Source organism: Eptatretus burgeri, chromosome 10 (genome assembly GCF_056783735.1).
Source record: "Eptatretus burgeri isolate ZD-2024b chromosome 10, Ebu_testis_v1, whole genome shotgun sequence".
Classification (NCBI taxonomy): domain Eukaryota; kingdom Metazoa; phylum Chordata; class Myxini; order Myxiniformes; family Myxinidae; genus Eptatretus; species Eptatretus burgeri.
Genome location: NC_140970.1, coordinates 56,938,059 through 56,962,655, shown reverse-complemented (window position 1 = coordinate 56,962,655; position 24,597 = coordinate 56,938,059). Strand labels below are relative to the sequence as shown.

The 24,597-nt window shown below is 40.4% G+C and overlaps 1 protein-coding gene and 1 pseudogene across 1 annotated transcript in view; one reads left to right on the top strand and one right to left on the bottom strand.

Moving 5' to 3' along the window:
* Nucleotides 1-1,181: 1,181 nt before the first annotated feature.
* Nucleotides 1,182-24,597, bottom strand: part of LOC147018634 (uncharacterized) — a 195,090-nt gene continuing 171,674 nt past the window's right edge. Inside the window, exon 19 of the mRNA XM_085898518.1 lies at nt 1,182-2,587. The gene's annotated coding sequence lies outside the window, so the exon portion shown is untranslated. The remainder of the gene's footprint in view (nt 2,588-24,597) is intronic.
* Nucleotides 3,819-3,959, top strand: LOC147018636 (signal recognition particle RNA; annotated as a pseudogene).

Here is a 24,597-nt window from a genome sequence, read left to right as displayed (position 1 = left end):
TGTCCGCGAGGCCCGCGGAGTCAGGGCGCCACCGCCATTTTGCGGCTCATCACCAGACGGGTAGGCTCGACGCGGTCTCGGCCCCAGGCCCGTCTGCCCCCTTGTATTTGAGGGTGGTCCCTTTTTCTTTTGCTTTGAGTATATGTATTGTCGGCGCCGTCTGTGAAGTAAAACTGTATAAGTGTTGCCGTGTGCTCGGTAGTCGGTGGTAGATCTGCATTGTGTTTTGCTTTTACATTTGATTTTTGTGCATTATTGTGTGTTTCTTCTTCTTTTACATTTGCTTTTGGTGTATAATTGTATATGTGTGCTATCCGTGTGCCATCGCGAAATAAATGTGCTTTATGTTGAACTGTTTTCCCGTTTCGCTTCGTCTTTTCCTTTATTGAATCTCCATCTTACTTCACGTAAAGGGTTGGTCGTGGGCTAAAACGCCCGATAATTAATCGAACCGTCCAGGTTGACGATAACACCGCTCAGTTATCCCGATAGTACGGAACGGGTCGCTTAAAGTGGCCCGTGTCCGAAGTCGACTTGCGGCGAGGTGCGATCGCCCGGTCTACCCTCCGTGTGGGTACTTAGGTAGGTCGAATTTGGCGAGCAACCCTATCCCACGTGGGGGGCCGATTGGCATGTTGTGGTGAGGCCGAAAGGCCCACCCGTGACTAGTTCCCGGTGTTAGTTCGAGAGGGTCACGACGGGATTGTCCGTCCGGTGGGCGACGTGCCGCGATTCGAGTTACGTGGCCGTTCGCACGCCGGCGGGCGCGAATCCGCAACAATATAATCCTGTTCTTTCTGTTTTCATGATATAAACTATGGCAAAACCATAATTAACTTTACCCTTATTAAATTCTTTTATTTTTTGTTTACTAATCATGCTTCCACAAAACTCATTCTCAGCACCAAGTGAATAATATTCTTCCTTACGAGACTGATTTAATTGTTCCAGGTCTTCTGGGTTAATTTGAAATGACCAGTTATACCCTAAATCATTCATATCACATCCCCATTGTTCTATTCTCATACAAACGATTTGCCCTTATTTTTAATTAAAATAAAATTTAAATTGGAACTGTGAATTCTGTATGACAAGGAGATAAAATCAACACTTCTGTATCTTTGGAATACACAGCCGTTTTAATCAAGGATATATTGTGATAAATCACTTGATCTCACGAAGTCAGTTGCGTCAGTCGGATAATTTATTATCTTGGATAATTTATTAATTTAAAAGCATTTTTCATAATAATATTGTTGCGGATCCAGGGTGGCGGGATTCTCACCCGACTCTTGGCGCCACCCTCACCACCGCAGTCTCCGGGGTTATAACGCCGGCTGGCTCGGCACAGGCCTCGGGTCACGCGTCTTCAATCGCGATACCAACGTAATCCTGGACCTTACCAGTTGGGGAAATGGACCCCAGTTACAGACTGGTTTTGTCAGATGCTGAGCGTTTTCTGCCAGTCTGTAACCATTTTGGTTTTATATGCCAATAGAACGGATCGTTCCACGACATGACAAATTAATCCACAGCGGCAACCTCATCCGAATCAAGCAGATTTATTGGGAACATCGGGGAACACAACACAAGCAAAATATTCACGGCAATGTTTTAATTAATCTATAACCCGTTCTTAACTAGGGAACTACGGATTACGGGTTTTGAGGGGGTCCCTACCGAGATATACCTTAAACAACATGCAGACAAGACAGGCAGCATGCAGACAAGACAGAGTACTTGGTGATGTTTCATGGACAAGAGGAAAGTGTCAAAAGCACGAATGTCGCTCGTAACAAGCCGATGTCCAAGGATTCGAGCCCCAAGCTCAAACACGCCGCGTGGCAAGATGGCGCTCACCTTCCTTTTTCGCACCGCACGCGGCCTCTGCGCGCTCTGACCCAGCGTAAGGTCGACGGCACAAGACCGCCAGATCGACGATGGGTCCCAGCTGGTTTCCCACAAGGTCCAGCATACAAGTCCAAGCCTGGCCTGTTCACCAGACAAGGCCAAATCGAGGTGCCAGGCTCTGGCAGGCTGGGTCCACGGGATTCCAAGACGTCGTCAAGCCGTGAGGTGAGTAGCGACAGTCAGAGGCTCTGTCGTTAGACGCAGGTTGAACCTGCGATGACCTCCGCTCGAAGCCGACTCCAGACTCACACAGCAGCCAGGTCCTCTCCCTGCCGATCGCACCACTCGCTTTCCTTTTTCCTTTCGGCGCTCATGGCCTCAAAACCGACTGCCGTTTTTGTACTTCTCCCAAAACTGAACCACTCCAAGAGGTCTCCGTCCGCTGCCCACCGGCTCCTGGCTCGCTTCTCCAGGCCACAGAAGGCAGACCCGGCGTGCCCAAGTCCAGTTTCTCTCCCGGCAGAATCATCACTGTCTCTTCTTCGTTCGCTCGCTTCGAAGCCCGAGCATGCCTCGAAACCCCGACTGCAGTTTTTGTACTTCTCCCAAAGCTCAACTACTCCAAGAGGTCTCCGTTCGCTACCCACCGGCTATTCCCCTTTTTGAAGCCGACAAACTTCTCCCCCGTCTCACCTCCTCCTCTTGGTCACTCCCCCTCAGCCGACAGGGTGGGGCCCTGTCCGGAGAGGGGAAAGAAGGAAGAAGAAGCTCTCGGTACACCACCACCACACGAACAATAAACAGCCTCTTATATCTCCCGACACATAAGTAACGTCCATTTTACTGAACAGCCAAGCTAAACATGCATTTAATGGGGGATCTGAGCTAATCCTATATTTAGTAGCATACCAAGGGCCATTTCCATAACAATATTTTTGCTATACAATATTTCTGTCATTCAGCCTGTGCCTTTGTGTAATAATTTGATAAATCAATATCCAGTTCTTGGGATACACCAAAGATAGAACCATCTTTTCCAACATAAGTCATTTCTGTTAGTTTAAAAATAATGTCATTAAAAAAATTTTTTTGTTGAGTTGAAATAACACACATAGACATAATTGACCACAACACTTGGAATGTAATTCTTGGATTGAAATGTTTGATAAACACCATTCTGTAAGAATTTTATTACTTCAACAGGTGGTGGAAGACCAAAACTATCAAAATATTTGTCTTGACTATTAAAAATACAAACCCAATGAGAACCGTTCCCATTATTATCTTCTAAGTTCATAATAATATTCTTTGTATGTTTAGACAAGTTTGTTAATTCATCTCTCAAACAAATAACCATATTATGAATTTTTAATTTCTTACAATATTTGATAAATTCTAAATTTGATGTTGTATTCTTTCCAAATTATTCAAACCACTCATCAATGCTCATTTATTTATTAGAAAGATATAATCCATTACACCTTTTAGTTAATTTTACACCTGCTTGTGCGATAGAAGAAAGTGTATCTCCAACTAACAATCTCGCTTTATCAGGCAGACTTTCAAGTTTTTCAGCAAAATCTACAATTACACCACTTCCACTAATTTGTTTCTCCAACTCTTTGTTATGTCTTTCCAATTATTTTTGAGCCCGGAGTTGAGCCTACCTTTCATTGGCAGTTTTCACCTCTGCTGAAATACCACCCGACAATGATCCAGCAGCACTTAAACCAGCAAATAAAGGAATTATAAATGGGAGAAATCCTCCACTTGTCTCTCTTAATGAATATTTCTTCAACGTTGGTTTTGACATTTTAATTTTAAGTGAGCCAGTATCATTCAAGATTTTCACCTGTTCTCTTGTGAGCAAAACATCAATTCTTACTGCTCCTTTTCTCAGACTTGTATTAACATTAATCATACAAGGCTTTTGATTTTGAATACAAGATGATAGTTTGTGAAGATTGACCGGGCGTAGTGGCGTGCGCCTGTAATCCAGCTACTCGGAGGCTTGGGTTGGAGGATCGCTTGAGGACGGGTGCTCTGCGCTGGGCCACTCTATGAGAGGGCGTAGGGCAGCCCGGAATCATGGCGAAACCCAATCCTTATCCCTGTGTCGTCAGAGGTGACCAGGGTTGCTTCAGGAAGGGCATCCGGCGTAAAACCTGTGCCAAAATCAGTATGCGGATCATAACGGATGATCCGCTGTGGCGACCCCTAACGGGAGCAGCCGAAAGACGAACAACAACAGTTTGTGAAGATTGATTTGATTAACATATACCCCAGTTGGCACTTCACGACTCATTTATTTTTCAAAGAATTATGTGAGACGAATCATAACACCATTATCTGTATTAATCTGTAATTCTGTTTCTTCCAAAAGCAAACAATATGAATCAACTTCTTCACTCTTTTCTCCTTCAATGTATAAGGAAGTATCCACTTGATTAGACTTTATAGTTTCCTTTTGAGCACTCAGGTCAATTACATTGATTGTATACAGACTTTTAAATGCTATCATATCCAAAATGGGTTCTTTATTTCCATTACTTTCACACACCTTTTGGTAAGACTTGTATGTTTCAGCATAATCATTTTTTCCCAAATTAATTTCCAATCTATCTCGTGGATAACATGTTCCATCTGGAGAAACACAAAGTTGTTTCACCTGAGCATTATTACTCAATGCATTATTCTTATCGGTAACAGTATCACCACTGTTTTTTTTTTAAATGAGCTACAGATATCGTGGCTTTCCTTCCAGAACACCCAAATTGCACGTGTAAGTGGTTTGGTACAGTTTAACGTGTTGGCATCTTCTTTTAAGGTATGATACATTGAGTGGTTTCTTTGAGTGAAGTCTTCCACTCAACATCTCTTCTGTTTTAAGATAAGGAGGATATTCACTCATATACCAACTAATTTCATCAATTAGAAATTTATTCTGATCAGCAAAAGCATTAGCCACACCAAAAAGCAATCTATTTTCATTATCATTCCTTTGCAGTTGAAATCTAATTTTGAGACCATACAGAACTTCATCATGATCACAAAATCCAAATATACCTTGAAGAGGAACTGCCACAGTCAAACTATTACCTGTTTTTGTATCATCATGATACATTCCTTTCCTTTAACTATATCCAGGGTCTGTGTTTGTTCTCGTTGCCATATCAGGAATAAAACTTTCGACAGCTCCCTTTCCCATTCTATCACTAAATGGATAGAGTGTAAATTTCATCATTTCAGATGCAGCAGAGACATAATCTACCGCTTCAACTTCTTGTGTTCCAATGTACAAACGAACACTATCAAACATTTTCCAGAAGAAATCATTTACGAGTGTAGTGTCTGTGTTATTCGCAGCCTTAGTGAATGTAAATTTGCACAACAAGAAACTTTTGGCTCCATTCAAATAAGTTTGTTGATTATTTATTTCAAAACTTTTTGTTCCATTTGCATTCCAGTCTATTCCAGTAATTGAATTTACCTTGAAGTAGTCTTCTTTTTGTTTTTAGTAGAGTTTGAGATGAAAATGGTATCATTCAAATCATAGATACTATCAATTGCTTCCATACTTGTATTTATTGAGGAAAAAAGATGTTAAAACTTTTGAAACCCTGACCCAAGTATTTGAATTATTTTCTGTCATTCTTGGGGAGACAACTGAGTTTTGCCTTTCTTAATTTCGTTTATTGCTTGCAATTTATGAGATTCCTTTTGGGCATCTTTTATACTCTTTATAGCACCCACTACATTTCTCACAACAGAAGAAGTTGAACCAATTAGGTCTTTATGTTTAAGAATAGTTGAACCTATACCCAATAGAGTATCAATTATCACATCTCCTTTTTTTCTCAATTGATGTCCGCGACCCCTTTGTCTCTTAGGTTTATTGTATCCTCGACCAAGATACATACCTTCACCCTTGTAGTATGGGGAAAGGAACATCCCATCCCCTGTAATTATTTTACATTTTACCAACTCATGTTTCCTCACAATAGCCATCGTATTTATTTATTGAAAAACTTCACGTCCTTGAATTCTGATGGATATAATTTCTCCATTCAAAGAAATCATGCGATTATCTTGGTTGGTTATCCTAAACTTTACTCTGTATATGGTTTTTCCTGACACAGGTAGATAAACCAGATTATTGGGTTCCATACTGAATTTATAACCAATTGGGGTTGAGTATGCACTGAATGAAAATATTGTATTTGTTCTTATTCCATCATTATAAGCGCCATCAATCAAATCACAGTGAATTAACACCGAATTTATGCCTGAGGATATTTGAATGACATTATCACTGTAAAACGTCTCATTAGTTTCAATCTTTTTTGAGGAGAAACCCAATAACTCTCTAAATGAGTTACCGATTGTGAAATCAACCTTGCAGTTATTTTTAAGTTTAATCGTTTCTTTTGAAGTATGTTTTTGAATGTATAAAACAATATTTTTTGGTTCATCGCCCTGTTCTTTCATAAGGCGAGCAATTTCGGAAGATATTTTAGAAATTTCATCTGCTCCGGGTGAAAATGTTATCATTTTGTATCCACTTCCCGGATTATAACTAAACTTGTCATTTTTCTCGGTGATATTAAATAAGGTATTATAAGTTTCCATGGACAATAAAGACGCCTCATATTCTTTAGTTACGTCAAGTTGTAGTGGGTATGGGAATGAAGATGTGTGGTCGCTTGTTGTAAAATTAAAACTAAGGATTGTGCTTCTCATCTTATTTAATATGGGATAAAATGTCTTTGTATTGACATTTATTTATTATTTTCATGTTCCTCAACTGGTCTAAAATGGATGATGCTTCATTAAAACAATTGTTATTTCCAACCTTCTTACTACCGAGCAGCAATAACAGTCTATTAACTAATTGTGATGGGTCATTTGGAAGAAAGCTAACACCTGAACCAAGGCTACTTAAAGCCTGAATAATGTTTCTCCTTCTCATTCTTCCGACTTTTACCAAATAGACGAACCCTATAATTAAGAGAGTCCAGCAGATCAATATATACTCTGTCATCCTTATTTTTCATATCCAATGGTTTATAAAAATACTTTGATTCATCCCTCACAGTTGAACCTTGTTTTCCATCTTTTGTTGAAAGAAACATTAATCTCGGAGTTAGTTTTAACAGGGGGTTGAGCAGAACTCAAGAACCTTAATTCATCATTAAATAGCAATCCCTTTTCTTGAACAAGATGAAATATTGCTGGTTGTTCTGTTGGAATGAGTCCTGCTTTGGTTTTTGAATCCACTGAATATTCATTGTTTTGAAGAGCCTTCACAATATAAATCAGGAGGTTGATTAATCTCTTCCAGTTGTTGAAATAATCCATCATCATATTATAATTCTCCTATATGCCCTAATTGTTCCTCCATCATTTGACTGAAATCTTTTAACATTTGAAGTTTTATTGGAGTATATTCTATTGTGGGAACTGTGGAAACATCTATAATTTTTTCTTGGCAAGTTTTTAAAAGTGGTTAAAAAAATTTATCTTGTTTTCTTTCAAATGCTTCTTCACCCGTTGGTTTCTGTCTGCGTTTCTTCTTTATGTCTTCCTGTTGTTTTACAACTTTTGAAACCAACACTTGATGCTCCTTAAATCTTCTTGCTCTTTCTTTCGCATCCATTTATTTGTTGGAAAATATCATTCACTAAATTATAAAGGTCAACAGGGAAATTTTCCTTTTCTTCATTATTAAAGTAGATGTGTTCAAAGAAATCCTTTTCTTTAAATATTTCATCAAATTCTTTATTAGCATTAATACGTGTTGTAATTTCTTATTCACCAATTCTTGTATCTCTGCTTTTCATACGTTTGCATTGAGTTTCTTCATCAGCATCAAAACCGAATGATAAAATCTTAACCCCATTACCACTCAGATGTTTAATAATTTGTCTCATTCCTTCTGAATTAGTTTCTAATATCCCAAGACCACCAGATTTTAGTTTCTTTTACTCACTCTTACAATGTGAATATTTTGTTGCACCAAGAGAAACCTCTTCAAATATTTGGCCTTCATTCCTCAATCACATATGTTCCTCTACTGAAATATAGTAATAATTATCACCTTCTACTTCTCCAGGTCTAATTGCTCTTGTTGTTGTTGATACAATATTAACTACATGGTGCTTTTTAAGCAAATTTACAATATTCTCATTTGTACTATGAAAGAACCTTGATTTATGAAAGTTTTTTCCAGAAGAAGATTTACCCACAAGATTTATAATAATATAATAGTTGTCATTTATATTTGTAATTGTTTATAAAAAAATATATATCCTTTAATATCTCATCTTGTTTCACAACAACATATTTATATTTTTCAGTCATGTGCTTCATATAATCCCAAAATTCCTTTTTACTACATAATGTAGAACAATTGTCTATATCTGAAGAATTTAACTTGAATAAAATAAAAGTATGAGCATTGTTTCTTATTGAGCGACGAGGAAGTTGAAAGTATGATTGACTTAGATAAATACAATTACAAGAAGAATGTCTCCCTCTTGTGTAGTAGCTATCCATTACCACTTGGTTTCTCTCATTAACACAATCATCAAAGATAACGAGGTTCCTTTTTTGATTTATCCAAATCTTCGGGAGAAGGTATATCATCTGTATTAGCACTAAGAATACAAGTTATCGGTTTTGATTTATTTTTATATCTCTGTGTATCACAAAATAGTTGCATTATATCTTCAATGTTGTAATCATTTAGTTTGTTTTGAAGTTTAAATAAACCGATTATATCTTATTTTTGAAGACCAGCATTAAAACCTTGTGAGAGTAGTTGATACTCAGGTTGAAAACTCGACTTTGTGAAAATTATTAAATTATCATAATCTAAAAAGTTAGGAGTGAGGAGCATCTTTAAAAATAAGCAGGTTTTTCCACATCCGCTTGAACCAACTATGAGACATCTTAATGAATTTGGAAGATTTTTATGGTTGTTAAATTTTATCATATTTTCCCAAATGGATAAAAAATAGTTCATTTATATATTTGGAAAACAGGTTATTTAATTTATTATTGTCTTTTTTAGAAACTCTATATTTTATTCAAAGTTCGGGTTTAATTTCAAGATAATCCAATATTTAATTTATACAATATCTTGTGTTGATATTTCCCTGAAAATGGCAATCGTGAATAATATATAACAACAATCCTTTGAGCATTTCTCTAATACGTTCAGTTTTTTCCATTGTAAGGAAAGGTGTGTTATCACCCTCATACTTTCCATTCATTTCTCTAATCAATCTTGTGAAGCAATTCATTTTTGGTGTAAATCTAAAAGAATTATATTCCTTTTTATATTTTTTATTATCAGTAATTAGAAGATTATCACAGAATATACATTGTTTATCGGCATTTGACTCTGTGTTTAATCCCAATCGATCACATGCAGGACAATTCTCAAATTTGTCATGTGGAGAATCAGGAAATTCAAGAGGCTCAAAATCTAGTAAACTATTAATATTTATAAAGTAAAACTTTACTTAAACTAAAATTCATCTTCGGTATCATCTTCGGTACTTTCACAATCATCTATAAAACTACTTTCATAACTATCGTTTGAGCACAAACTCTCGGTATCATAACTGTCATCACTTTCATTATCTTCAAAATCTTCAGTTGAATAATGACTCGTATTTAATTTGTAGAAAAAAACATGACCATCTATATCTATATACTTTTTTTCATTAACAGATTCAACGACTACATTTTTTATTTTAAAGGTAATTTTAAAATGATCCTTAACTACTATTGAACGAAATGTAATTTCACCTGATATATTAACATCCTTTATTTCATCAGGATTTCATCTTTTGGGTTGTTGAAAAAAATACAAATTTCTCCTTGCACATTACAGATGGTCTTATCTTTTCTTTCTAAAGCTTCATCCAAAAGGTTTTTCTTTTTTGATACATTTTCTTGTTTCATTGCTTTTTCTAGTTTTGAATATATTGCCAGAAGGAGAGGAGAAACTTTTGTTAGAGCAACTTTAATTGATGTTATTCCAGATATACAAAAAGTCCTTCCACTGAAGGAAATTCAAGAACTCATATTATTCACCATAATTGTTTTTATCCAATAGTTGTTATATTTATCTTTATTCAATTTTACATCCTCGACATATTTCTCAGTATCTTTTAAAATGATGTGATTGATTGAAACTTGTCTTTTGTGTCTTGATATATTGTATTTATTAAGTGAAAAAAGTTGGAGGATAAACTGGTTTTCAGCACAGATTCACCTCGAAACGAAACGGAATTTTCATCAAGAAAATCTTATTTTAAGCAAAGTTTTGTTATATAATTTTGGTGAATGCAACGTACTGCGATGTTTGTAATCATGAATATAAATGTTATAAGAAACACGTTCAAACCAACAAACACACATTCAATCTTTTCAGACAAATATCTCCACTTGACCAAGAAACAAAACATTGTGATAGATGTGATAATGATATTCTTTTAAAAAAATTATAATAAACACCTTCAATCATGCAAACACAAGAACAATGAAGAAAGGGAAGGTGCCACTAAATTCTCCATTGAAAACACTGATGGGGAATTTAAAGGGCATATAAAAATATGATTGTTTCACTTTCAAGACCCTGGACCATCTTCAATCAAGGAAGCTGTTGATATGGTTAAACAAAGTATTGAAACTATAATTAAAAACACATTAAGTGAAATGAAAACTTTTAAGTTTTATATGGGATTAAAATTGAATATGGGAGGACAAGGCGACGACACTAGTCCCGAAATGAGGATAAACCCTAATTTTATCTCATCATTTCAAGATTTTGTAAGATGTGATGTTTACGATGAACTCCAGAGACAAGAACAAGATGTTGACAACACTGTTGTTGGTAGTGGATTTGCTATTACAAAAATAATCTTTTTAGATATACACATCTTAAAATCAGATCCTCTTCAAGCTTTTTTTTTATATTGATTTACCAAAAGAGATAAAACTTAAGAAAGCAGTTGTTAATATTCAAAACAAAGATAATAAATGTTTTCTATGGTCTGTTCTTGCTCACTTACATCCTCCACAATGGAAACCTGAAAGGGTTGAACATTATAAGAAATACGAGAATACATTAAATGTTAAAGATTTAAAGTTTCCAATGTCATTGAGAGATATTCCTAAATTGAGAAAATGAATAATCTATCTGTTAATATATATGGATTAATGGATACAAAGTTCAGATATTAAAAATTTCAAACAACTATAAAAATGATGAAACACACATTGACCTTCTCTACTTTACTTCAAAGGAAAAATCACGTTATGCTTTCATCAAAAATTTATCAAGATTAACCAAATCACAACTATACAAGAGAAAATGTAAAACGTATCCTTGTAAGAGATGTCTCAACTCCATTCACACAAAATAACGATTAAATCAACATTCAAAATATTGTAGTTATCATAAATCAACCGTAATCAATTTACCAAAAGTAGGTTCAGACATATTGTTACGAATTTCACCTGCCCGGCGTGCGATCAGCCATGTAACTCGAATCGCGACGCGTCGCCCACCGGGACGGACAATTCGGTCGTGACCCTCCTGGAACTAACGCCAAGGAGCGAGTCACGGGTGGGGGTTTAACCTCACCACAACCCAGTCCGCATTCTACCCGCGTGAATCGCCGAAAGTCGATATACCGAAGTACTCGCACGGGTAACCTTCCGAGGGGTTGTACCACGCCACAGGTCGACTCCGGACACGAACCGCTTAAGCGGCTCGTTCCGTGCTACAGGGATAACCGAGTGGAGTTATCGCCGACCTTGACGGTTCAGATTGGTTACCGGGTGTTTTAAACCCACTCTCAATCCCTTGCGTGATGCAAGATGGAGATTCAACAAAGGAAAGGATGAAGCAAAATGGGGGAACAGTTCAACAAGCAAGCACTTTATTTCACACACGTAAGCAGGCAAATAGGAACAAAAGCATCAAATAGGAACAAAGGAAAGCACTACGACCGAATAAAAGGCAATTATTTACAGCACAGTCACTTATACAGGTTTTACTTGTTGGACTGGCGCCACAAACACACATACAAAAGCCCGAAAAGAAAAGAAAAGAAGTGACTTCCCTCATGGACCGTCGAGTCCTCCTCTCCTACTACCGTCAGCGCGGTCGCGCCTGGTTCCGGCCTCCCCTGCGGCCGGCGAACCCTCTCCGGCACCCCTCGTCCGGACGTGCAAGTCCACCACAGGCCGTACTGCAGCACCTCCCATCCGCGTCTCCACCAACAGGCCGCGCCGGGCCACGAGCGCGGGAACGAGAGAGGAGGAAGGGAGCGCTTTGGAGAGCGTGACCCAAGGAGAGAGACCGAGCCTTTTTGGAGAGAGAGCGAGAGAGATCGAGCCTTTTTGGAGAGAGAGCTGGTGCCTTTTTCGGAGAGAGCTACAGCCAACATGAGCCACGATCAGAGAGAGAGAGTGAACCTCGTGTCCGTTTGCCTTTTGTAAGGCGGGGCTCCGCCCTTCGCCGCGCGGGGCTCAGCCCCGATCGCGGCTCCACCTCCCTTCAAGGCATTTCCAGAAGGCTCTCGAAGGGGGGTGTACCCCCACTCTGACCGCCTCACGCCAGGCCTCCACCAATAGGGAGGGAGCCGCCCCACCCCTTCCCTTCACACCAAGCGCGGGGAAAATTCAGGCAGAAGAAGTCCGTTCAGGCCCCGCAAGAGCCTTTGTTGCAGCAATCCTGCGTCCTTCCTGTAACGGCTCGTGCCGCAGAGATCGTCGCTGCGTGGTCCGTGGAGGACGGCGTTCGGAGTGCAGGAAGTGGCGAAGGTGGTGGATGGTGAAGGTGGTGTTGTTGGTTTGATCCAAAATAACGACAGAACAGAAAAACGGCTATCTCAAAGAGTCGCAGCCCGGTGAACACGGAAATTCCCTCTAAACAACGGGTGTGGGCAAACTACACATGAACTTATCGATATATCTCACCTGAGGACCCTTTATTGTGTATTGCGAATTTCCACAGCCGTAACAATATCATTCAAAGATTTTAACAAATCTATAAAACATCTGTTTGTGATATATGCTGATTTTGAAAGTATCCTTGAAAATATAGATACTGTTTCTCCGAATCCAAATAAATCATACACATATAAATATCAAAAACATACTCCTTGTGGTTTCTGTTATTATATCAAATCATCTGTTGGTGATGAATACAAGTTAGAACTTTTAGAGGAGAAGATACCTCAGAGGAGTTTGTAAAATGATTGGAAAAAGACTGCATAAGACCAAGAAAAACAATGGTTAAAACCTATAAACCAATGTCATTAACAAAGGGAGAGAAAAAGGAATTTATAAAGAACAGTATCTGTCATATTTGTGAGGAGAAAATTGAGGGAGAGGTCAAGGTTAGGGATCATTGTCATCTTACTGGAAAATATCGAGGCCCAGCTCATTCCCATTGTAATCTTAATCACAAGCCCCCAAACTTTATTCCTGTCTTTCTTCTTAACAACACTCACTATGACACACATCTATTTTTAATGAACTTTCAAAGACATCTGGAGATATTTCTGCCATTCCTCACACAGATCAAAAATTCATCTCATTCACAAAAACAATTCATACATCCCCCATAACCCATATCAGATTTCTTGACACATACACGTTTATGGCAAGTCCATTATCTAACTGAGCATCAAATATTAAAAACTTACCGAAGCTTAAATCACATTTCTCAAATCAAGAAGAGATTGATCTCTTATCACAAAAGGGAATATATCCATATGACTATATGGATTCATTTGAGAAGTTTAAAGAAACACAACTTCCTTCAAGGGAAAGTTTCTATTGCAAGTTGAATAAAACTCATATTTCCGATAGATTATACACAAGCTAAAAAGGTTTGAGGGAATATCATGATTTGTATCTTAAAACTGATGTATTGTTATTGGCTGATGTGTTTGAAACTTTTACAACAGTCTGTCATCATAAAAATTCTTATGGATTAGACCCCGCTCACGATTACACAGCCCCGGGTTTGGCTTGGAGTGCTGTGTTAAAAATGACAAAACAGAATTTGGAATTAATCAGTGATATAGATATGCTTTTAATGATAGAGAAGGCTAAAAGAGGAGAAATATCTCAAGTATGTTACAAGAGATATTCTGAAGCAAATAACAAATATCTTCCTGATTATAATAAGAATCAGGAAAACTCTTACCTGATGTATTATGATGCTCACAATTTGTATGGGTGGGCTATGTCTCAATCTTTACCTGTTGGAAAACTTAAATGGGTTAAAGACAAACATTATGAAAAAGTTTTACAAGACGTTGTTGTCTCCTCTCAAAAAGAATTGGATGAAGCTGAAGTTGGATATTATTTTGAGGTTGATTTAAAATATCCAGAAGAACTTCATAACCAACATAAAGACCTACCTTATGCCCCTGATAAAGAAAGTCCAAGAAAAGAATGGTTAAGTGATTACCAACAGTCATCTATCTATAATTCCAGCAATCTCTGTGTGTCTGTCTGTATGTGTGTCTGTATGTGTGTCTGTATGTGTGTCTGTCTGCGACCGCCGTTTCTCGACGACCACCGGTCCGATCTCATTTAAGCTTGCCAGGAATATTGCTGGGGACCCACGGATGTGCCTTTTCAAGGTTTGATATTAATCGGACAAGTGGTTCCCAAGTTACGGCCACTTATTAGCCGACTAATGATAGGACATGGTGCTATGACATCACGAATGACGTCAGAATTAATGTTTATTTGTTTATTTATTTCACGATTGATGTCACAATTCTTCTTCTTCTTCGTTTGATATGACGTCACAATCGACGCTGGGGACCTTGAGTATGTGCCTTTTCAGGGTTTGATATCGTTCTTCTTCATCCGTTTCAGCTATTACCCAAGTGTTTCCCAAGGTTTGAAAGCTGTTTTTTCCCAAGGTTTGAATTAATTGTTCAAATTATTAATTAATCCCAAGGTTTGAATTAATTGTTCAAATTATTAATTAATCCCAAGGTTTGAATTTTCCCAAGGGAAAGAGCTGTTTCCCAAGGGTTTGAAAGCTGTTTTTTCCCAAGATTTGAATTAATTGTGCTTCGTAGACATTTGTGAATACATTTACAGAGAGAGAGCGAGAGAGGAGGGGGCGAGAGAGGGGAGGGAGAGAGGGGGGAGGGAGAGAGGGGGAGGGAGAGGGGGAGGGAGAGAGGGGAGGGAGAGAGGGGGAGGGAGAGAGGGGGTGAGAGAGGGGGTGAGAGAGGGGGTGAGAGAGGGGGTGAGAGAGGGGGTGAGAGAGGGGGTGAGAGAGGGGGGTGAGAGAGGGGGTGAGAGAGGGGGTGAGAGAGGGGGTGAGAGAGGGGGTGAGGGGGTGAGAGAGGGGGTGAGAGAGGGGGGTGAGAGAGGGGGTGAGAGAGGGTGGTGAGAGAGGGGGGTGAGAGAGGGGGTGAGAGAGGGGTGAGAGAGGGGGTGAGAGAGGGGGTGAGAGAGGGGTGAGAGAGGGGGTGAGAGAGAGGGGCGTCACAATTTAAGAGAGGGGAGAGAGGAGGGGGGAGAGAGGGGGAGCAAGAGAGGAGGCGGGAGAGGGGAGGGAGGGGCGAGAGAGGGGGAGAGAGGGGGAGAGGAGAGGGGCGAGAGAGGGGGAGAGGAGAGGGGGCGAGAGAGGGGGCAAGAGAGGGGAGGGAGAGAGGGGGTGAGAGAGGGGGGTGAGAGTGAGGGGGCATCACAATTCAAGAGAGGGGGAGAGAGGAGGAGGCGAGAGAGGGGGACGGGAGAAGGGCGAGTGTGGGGCCTACGAGCCCGCACTAGTTTAATATAAAAGGTAAATCTCCAGAAAAACTACTTAATACATTAAATGAAAAAGAAAGTTATGTTTTGCATCAAAGGAACTTGAGACAATATTTATCTGCTTAGTTGAGAGTGAGGAAAATTCATAGGATTTTGAAATTGAAACAAAGTCATTGGTTAAAGAAGTATATTGATTTTAATACAAAAAGGATAACAGAAGCAAAAACAGATTTAGAGAAGGACTTTAATAAATCAATGAATGATGCTGTATTTGGAAAGACTAAGAAAAATGTTAGGAATTGACAAAACATAAGACTTGCTACATCTTGGAAACAGGCTTCAAAGTTAATTAATAGACCAAGTTTTGAGTGAGCAGAGGTGTTTTCAGAGAACTTTTGTGCTATTCATTTGAAAGAAGAGAGTATTGAAATGGATAAACCTATTTATATAGGAACATTAATTATTGACTTGTCAAAGTCGTTAATGTATGACTTTTACGAGAATAATTTAAAATCAAAGTATAAGGATAATGTGTCATTGTTATATATGGATACAGATCGTTTTATATTAGAAATTAAAACAAGTGATGTATATGAGGATATGATTGATAATATTGATATATATGATACAAGTAATTATAAGTCAGGTGATGTGTTGTTTTCATCAAATAATAAAAAGTTTAAAGATTAATTGGGTGGGAAGGTCATGAGTGAATTTATAGGATTGAGATCAAAGTCTTATACTTCACGTATATTGATAATAATAACATTGAAAGGTGTGATAGCAAGCTAAAGGGAATAAAGAAAAATATAATGAAGGAAACAATAAGCTTTAAACATTTTTATAACTGTTTAACCTTAAAGAAGGAAGAGTGCAGAAAAATGAAAACAATAAGAAGTTATAAACATCAATTATATACAATAGAGATAAATAAGAAAGCATTAGGAGCTTTTGATGATAAAAGATACATTTTAGAGAATGGAATCAATCGTCTTCCTTATGGTTATAAGTATAAGTGTTAAGATATTGGGTTGGGAATTTTAACAGGCTACCGCCGTCTTTTAACTGATTTATAAATGATATAACCAAGCAATAACCAAACCAAAGAGTGGAGGTGTAATCAGCCTTGGTATTTAAATGGGAAACATAAAGAATGTGAGAAATATCAAATAAGTCATATTGAAGAAATAACCGGGGAAAAAGTAGAGAAAACAAATAGGCGGATAAATTTAATTAAAAATAAGTTGGAGGATGTAAAGAAAAAAATTAATATCCTTGAATGGACTGAAAATTTGATGATTATCAATTGAACAATGGAAAAACAATTTATCACAATCTCAAAATGACATGTGACTCAGGAGGTGGTCAAATAAGAGAATTAAGAGAAGTTTATCATTTCATTTCTGCTCAACAAAGACACTTAAACCAAGAACCAAGTTCCAAGTTATTTTTTGTGAATATACTTGATGGAAATGTATGTTATAAGAAAATTAAGTTATTTCCTAAAGTAGAACATGGGCAAGTGTTCGTTGGTTCGCTCTTTGAGTGGAATGAAAATATGAAAGGGGAAAAAAAAAATGACCCTTTTTACAGCCATTTTTCCCTGCTGTGCAGGGGTTTGGCTTTTTTTTGAGGCAATGTTTTTATGGCCGGATGCCCTTCCTGACGCCAACCCTGGTCGCCTCTTACGACACACAGGGATATGGTACACCTATTCTAGCCGGGGCATACACCGGGACCAGTACACTGGCACTCATTTCGCCGACCTCGGAAGGATGACAGGCTGAGTCAACCCGCTGGTGTTAATTCAGCAGCCAAGGGGCTTGAACTCAGGACCCTGGGATCCCAAGCCGCCACCCTAACCACTAAGCCAACACCAGGCTTAAAATATGAAAGGGAAGAAGTGCTTTAATCAGTAAGTCTCAATCTTTCATAGTCTCAATTTTACATTTGCTTGTATGGGAGAGAAGGGGAGAGGTGGGGAGAAAATCAGTCTCTTATTTTGGGCTTTTGGGGCTTGAGTCAGAAAGTTTTTTTCCCTTTTTCTCCATTCATTTGAATGGATGTCCCAGAAACCCCATTTATCATCTACTGGCATTGGTCAAGTCTAGCTTCATGAATGTCTGGCCACCCATGAGAGTGGTGAACAGATCCTCTGCTTTGAGCAAAGGGTAGCCATCCAGCTTTGAATCGTGGTTGATCATCATTTTGTAGTCCCCACAAATGCGCACTATTCCATCTGCTTTGAGTCTTGGAATGATAGGTGCCGCCCAGTCGGAGTACTTGACTGGTGAGATGATGCCCTCATTCTGCAGACGGTCAAGCTCACATTCGATCATTGATCGCATCATGTGGGGCACAGGTCTGTCCTTATGGAACAATGGCTGAGCATCTGCAGAAACATGAATCCTCACTTTGGGCACTGAAAAGGTGCCAACACAATCATTGAACAGGCCAGGGTACTTGTTGAGCATTTCTCATGGTGTCGTATCCAGCATCAGAGTTGGAGACTCTGTTTACATCACTCCAATTAAGTTTGATTATTATTCGTAACCAATCTCGGCCGAAGAGGGTTGGTCCTACTCCACGCACTATCAGTCGTGGTTGGACGTGAGTGCTGTTTCCATATCCTACAGTGACGTTTGCTGAGCCAGCTACAGGAACCACCTCCTTGGTGTATGTTCTCAAGTCAGTGGATGCAGGCTGGAGTGCAGGAGCCTTTCTCGGACGGTAGATGGAGGTGAACTTGCTCTCGCTCATAATTTATCTGGAAGCGCCGGAATCAACTTCCACCCTCACCAGGATCTTATCAATTGTTACATCAACTATAAATTGGAGCATCGGAGCTCTTTGTTCCAACAGAGAATATCTCATAAAGCTCCTCACTTGACTCTTGGCTTCAGGCTGTGCTCTGTGACCGATAGTCCGCTGCATCAGGGTTCACCCCAATGTGATAAGCAGGAGACAAGTTCTTCAACTTGGATCAAGAACAACGACACTTCAAGTGTCCCCGCTTACCACAGTTGTCACAGGTATAATTCCTGTTCCGACATTGGAAAGCTTGATGATTACCACCACAACGCCAACAAGTTACCCCAACCTTCCGAGTGGATTCAGAAATGTCAGGAGGTGGATGTGAATTTGGTGGCTTGCTAAAACACTTTTGCTTGTCCCCAAAGGTTACCTTGTTAATCGATGGGACCTGCTGAATAACTTTTGACTTGTTAGAGATCACACGCAGGCTCTCGGCAGTTTGCATACAAGCAGTGGCTATTTCCATGACTTTAGCCAAATTGGGATCAAATTCTGAAAGGAGTTTCCCCAGAATTGAGTCGTCATTGATGCCTATTATAAAGAAATCACGCAACATCTCTTCGAGTTTATCTGTAAACTCATAATGTTCAGCGAGTCGGCGTAAATCAGCCACAAACTCGGATGCTGACTGACCATCTTGACGATGGTGGGTATAAAATCTTTATCTCGGGACGATCTTACGCGGTTTAGGGTGATAATGTCTTTTCACGAGATTGACGAGCGCTTCATACGACTTGACAGAAGGTTTGGCTGGGGCAAGAAGATCTTTGATGAGGCTGTACGTCGGAGCGCTGCATACGGTCAGTAATTCAGCTCGCCGCCTTTCAGCGTCCTCATTGGTGTCCATTTTGTTTGCCGCGAAGTACTGCTTCAGACAATCAGCATAGTCTTCCCAATCTGCGTATTCATGCAATATGCTGATGCACGAAGACATCCTCGTCACCAATGGAATGTACTCAATGAACAGGGATGAAGACTCTGAAGTGGGAACAATAGGTTATATCTGGACAAGGGCACAACACAGCACAGCACCTCATCGGAACATGGGCGGATTGGGCGGGTCATGTGACTCTCCTGAACCACGCCCCGGTGCATCCATGAATGTATGCATTTGCATAAACTACTGATACATCACATTTCCCAATTTAGAGAGAGGGTGAGAAGAGCACTTATGGCGGTATTCAATACGTTCTTTCTGCTGTCGGCAGTGGCCGTACCGATATACTGTTGTGCATAATTAGTTTATCGAGTTTGTTTGTTTGTTTATTTACTTATTTTGGATTCATTATACCTTTTCCTTTCGATTAAATTGTTCTCGTTTTCTTGTGACCCATTGAAGTTTGAACGGTGTTCGCCGATTTATTTTTATACATCCGGCCATTGAAAAGTCAGGGCGTGAAAGTTCGCGGTATGATTGGTTTGAAGCGCTAACCAGGAAACATGGCTTTGTTTGTATTCCTCCGTCAGAGATCGACATGGAGAAGTTAATTGTTGGTGTCGGTAAGATCCTCGGGATTGAGAATGTTAAGGCGGTTTCCCGTATGAACAACAACGTTGTTTTTTTCATTTCTGAAGTGCCGATGGTTGCTCAAGTCGTCGAGCGTGGTCTTTTCTTTGATCCCGATATTTATGTCACATTTAACCCTTTGATTTAACATTTAACTCATGCAACAAATGGTGTGATTTCAAATTTACCACCTTTCGTTAAATGTGATCAAATTGAAACCAAGCTAAAAAGATGCAGTATGGTTTATCCCCACTCAGGATGATTCCGTTTCGTAGTCCCATTTCGTTGGATTGTTTACATGATCTTGCCACCAGGTGTTTCAGGGTTCCAGGCAATCTTTCACTTTAAAATTGGGGGACACACTTATATGGGATATGCCAACACAGAAACCCTTGTGTGTTATGGTTGTGGTGAATTTGGCTATGTTAAAAGATTGTGTGCCAAAGACATGCTGAATAAAACTGTTCATGAAGGCTCCTCATCCCAACAACTCCCCGTCCCAGATAATGCTCCCATTACAGAAGCCGAAGCTTCCTGTGAAGCACCTGCTCCTAATCTGATATATAAAAGTACCAAAAGATCACGTTCCCCTTCTCAAAGCACCACTGAGCCCGGACCGAAAATCCTCGCTGCTTCAGCGGCTCTTCGCTCCTTTGCACAGGTGGTTGCGGGGATTTGCCCCACAACACAGGCCCCATGTGTTTCAGTTTCACCAGATGGTGAAACTGAAATTTATGTATGTTAGAAGCAACCGTCATCCATTCCATGGACCCGACATTGTGTCGACAAAAGGAATTTGTACATTCTCTTTGTCTACTTCAACACAGAAAGATTACAGGGATTTCTCCGACAAGGGTTGGAGGTGATGACGCGAATGGTACGTGATCTCGGGCAACTCTGCTCCAGCCAATCGGAGCCAAGATAGCGGTGACGGAATCAACCAATGGGAGTTTGGAATCTGATTGACGTCACGGACACAGAACCAATCAATATCGCTTTTACTTGGACATGCTTTTAAAAGCACATGTGATCATTGTTTCTGGTTTCCTTGCTGTGTATCACCTTGAGAAGTACAGCACGAAAAGCTTCGGTGTTATCTTCATTATGTCGTGTTTGTTTTCATGTATTTTAAAATTAACAGAAACTGTGATCCTGTCTTCCTCTCCACTTCCTAGTGTTGCAAAAAAGTGCCTGTACCACCTTTGTGTTACCATACGGCATCCTAATGTGTGCAAAGATAGTTTTGGATCCCGATGGAAGGGGATGTTGCCTCCGGGTTCCCACCTGTGCCCACAATGGCCTGCCATGTATGTCCCACCGATTGTAAAACGGACCGGTGATATCTCTTGGAGACTTGGACATATGATTTTACCTACTAATGTTTTATTACATCATTTTAATGTTTTAAATTTCGTTTTGTGCCCCTTTTGTATGGCCTCTGAAGATTTATATCACGCCGATGTTGTCTGTGCAAGACTGACCCCACTTTTTACCTTTTTATCACAATTCTGCTGTCATATGAAAATTGTATTTTCTTTACGTACTTCTATTTTTGGATTGCCGCTAAGTTCCAAAAATCATGTTGAATCTGCTCTCGTCAATTTTATAATAGCCGAAGGCAAACTAGCAATTTATAAAACAAGGAAAGCTAAACTTCTTGCAAACTCTGATGCTGATTACAATGTTTGAACAGTTTTTAAGGCCCTTGCTGTGGCCATATTACATGCAGAATTTTATTTTCACCAAATATAAATAATCGAGAACTGTTGAAGCAGAAATGGTGTTACAGGAATGCATTGTGTTGAGGAGACGAAAATGATCTTATCATTTCATTTTAATTGTGTACTTGACCTTTATATTATGACTTGTTTTAAATGGTAAGTGTAACTGTTTTTTCTCAGCTTGTATAAATAAATGTATACAAAAGTCAAAGTTTCTCTCTGCCCTGGTCATCACAAAGATCTCTCTGTCTCTCTGTACTGGTTGTCGCATCGCATCGCGCGATGTGACGACCAGGCAATCATCAGCGACAGCGCAGACACCAGCGCATGCCACATGAAGCCCTCAGTAAAGGGACCAAGGTCTTTCTGTACGAAGACTGATGAAATAACTAATACTCGGGTCTCATACAAGTACACATATGCAGTCCCACTGAGGTACATTTCCAAAACATAATATTTATACAGACTTGCAAATACCACTCGTTGCTTCGCTGACAGGAATACTGAGAGAGGGGCAGAAAGAGGGGGTGAGGGGAGAGGAAGACAGAAGAAGGGGGGCAGAGGGTGGGGAGGTGGAGTGAGAGAGGAAAGGTGAGGGGAGAGAGGAGGGGGCAGGAGAAAGAGAAAGAGAAAGAGAAAGAGAAAGAGAAAGAGAAAGAGAAAGAGAAAGAGAGGTGGGATACAGAAAATAAGACCAAGGCTTACCTTGCTGTGTTTCACCCCCCGGGGATCTTTCACTGGTCGAGGGTTAAACATGACCATCACCGCCGCGCCTCAACACAAAGCACCATTTCCTGTGTGTTTTGTATTTTACGGCGATGGCCCCGCTTCACACAGGGGTGGCAAAGGTTTCATCGGCTTGAACTGTGTCCTCCTGAACCAGATAGTCCGGACAACGGACTGAAGTACAACACAATGACTGTGAGATTGTAGGTACAGGGGCGCAGAATGCAGTCATCGTTGCTGTGTTTGCTTGCAATCTTGCTTTAACCTGTTGAGAAGTTTCAGTTGCTCTGGATTTTTGTTATTCCTTGCTTTTGGTCATCATTTTGTACTTCCACTGTATCTTCCTGTCCTGCCTTTTTTTCTTCTTATCTCATTCTTCTTCTATCTGCCTCCTCTTCTTCATTTGTTCTTTGTTGTCTTATTTTCATTGTCCTTCTGTGTTTCTCTTTCTGCCTTTCTTCTTCAGCATTGTTTCTTATTCTTCAGCACTGAGGATTTCACATCACATTTCATCAGTGTTTGACATTGTTTGTTTTTTTTTAATCCTTGTAGAGCTTCAGGATAGACAATGTTGCATGTTTTTCCGTGTGGAGCCAATATGAAAAGATTTTTGCCATTGCTAACTCTGGAACAACCAACATTGAGTTGGCCATGAGAAAAGCATGGGCTTTGCAGGTTGAGGCCAACAACTTTGAGCGATTGTCCTTGTGCTTTGTTTATGCTCATGGCAAAACTGAAGCAGACAGGGAACTGGAGACTTGTAAATTGAAATGGCAAGTCAGAGGTCAGGTCAGGTCAGGTCAGGTCAGGTGTGGGAGCATGCGCCAGAGCAGCGTGTCGCTGTGTCCACTTTCCGCCGGTACTCCGGGAGCCTCCACCTGGCCATCCCATGCCTGGCCATCCCCATCTCCTTGAGATGCTGATCAACCTGCTGCAACCACGAGGCATGTGGTCAGGCCATTGGCCTCCTCCACTCATGAGACTCCCTCGCTGAGACAATCTTGTGAGCAGGATCAGCGTCAGGAAAATGAGCCACATGTCCATACAGCCGCAGCTGACGCTCATAGACTATGCAGGTAACAAATCTCATTTGAGTGTCTCTCTCAGCAACTGTTCATTAGACAAAGTCTGACCAGCAAGAGCCAAGGATTCTCCAAAGACACCTGGTACCAAAGGAATTAAGACTCCGTCTCAGATCCCTGGTCAGGGTCCAAGTCTCACATCCATAGGGCAAGACTGGAAGCACCAAGGACCTGAAGATTCGGACTTTCGTCCTGCACAGGTACCGGCAGCGCCACACCCCATGATCCAGTGAATCCATGACTCCCCAGGCCCGACCCAGACATCTGTGGACCTCTGGCTCACAGCCAGCAGAGATATGAATATCACTGCCAAGGTAAGTGACTATCTCCAGGACCTCAACATCCTAACCACAAACAGGTACAGACAGAACAGCAGCATCAAAGATGTCATTGAAAGCCTGGATCTTAGTTTGACCCAGGAAACCCATAATCCCAGCAGCTCCGACTCCTCATTCAGCACCTCGAGGGCCCAAAAAATGCTATCGAGAGTGTCCGCAAAGATGACTGCATCATCTACGAAATCAAGGTCAGAGATCTTGACATTCCCAAACGATGCACCACAGCTTGATCTCTCTGACATCCTCCCCAGAATCCAGTCCATACAAGTGCTGAAAAGTGTGGGGGCCAGTAAATACCACTGACGAACTCCAGTAACAACTGGAAATAAGTCGGAGATGGTATCACAATATCTCACAGCACTTTCAGTACCAGAGTATAGTACAGACATCAGATCGATCAGTTTTGGTGGCACCCCACGAAGACCAAGGATACTCCAGAGGGAATCCCGATTCACTGAATCAAATGCTTTGCAGAGATCAACATTGGCTGCAAGCAGCCCCCGCCGAAACTCTCATCTGCGTTCGGTAAGGACCCGAAGAGCAAGGATACGGTCAATCGTTGACCGCTTTGGCGTAAAGCCTGACTGCTCTGGACGCTGGTGCTCAAGCAGATGGTGATGGACCCTATCAATAATTATCCGAGCAAATACCTTGCCCGGCACAGAGAGCAGCGTCACCCCTCGGTCGTTGTTGCAATCTTGGCGATCACCCTTCCCTTTCCAGAGAGGGGCAACAAGGCCCCTCTTCCA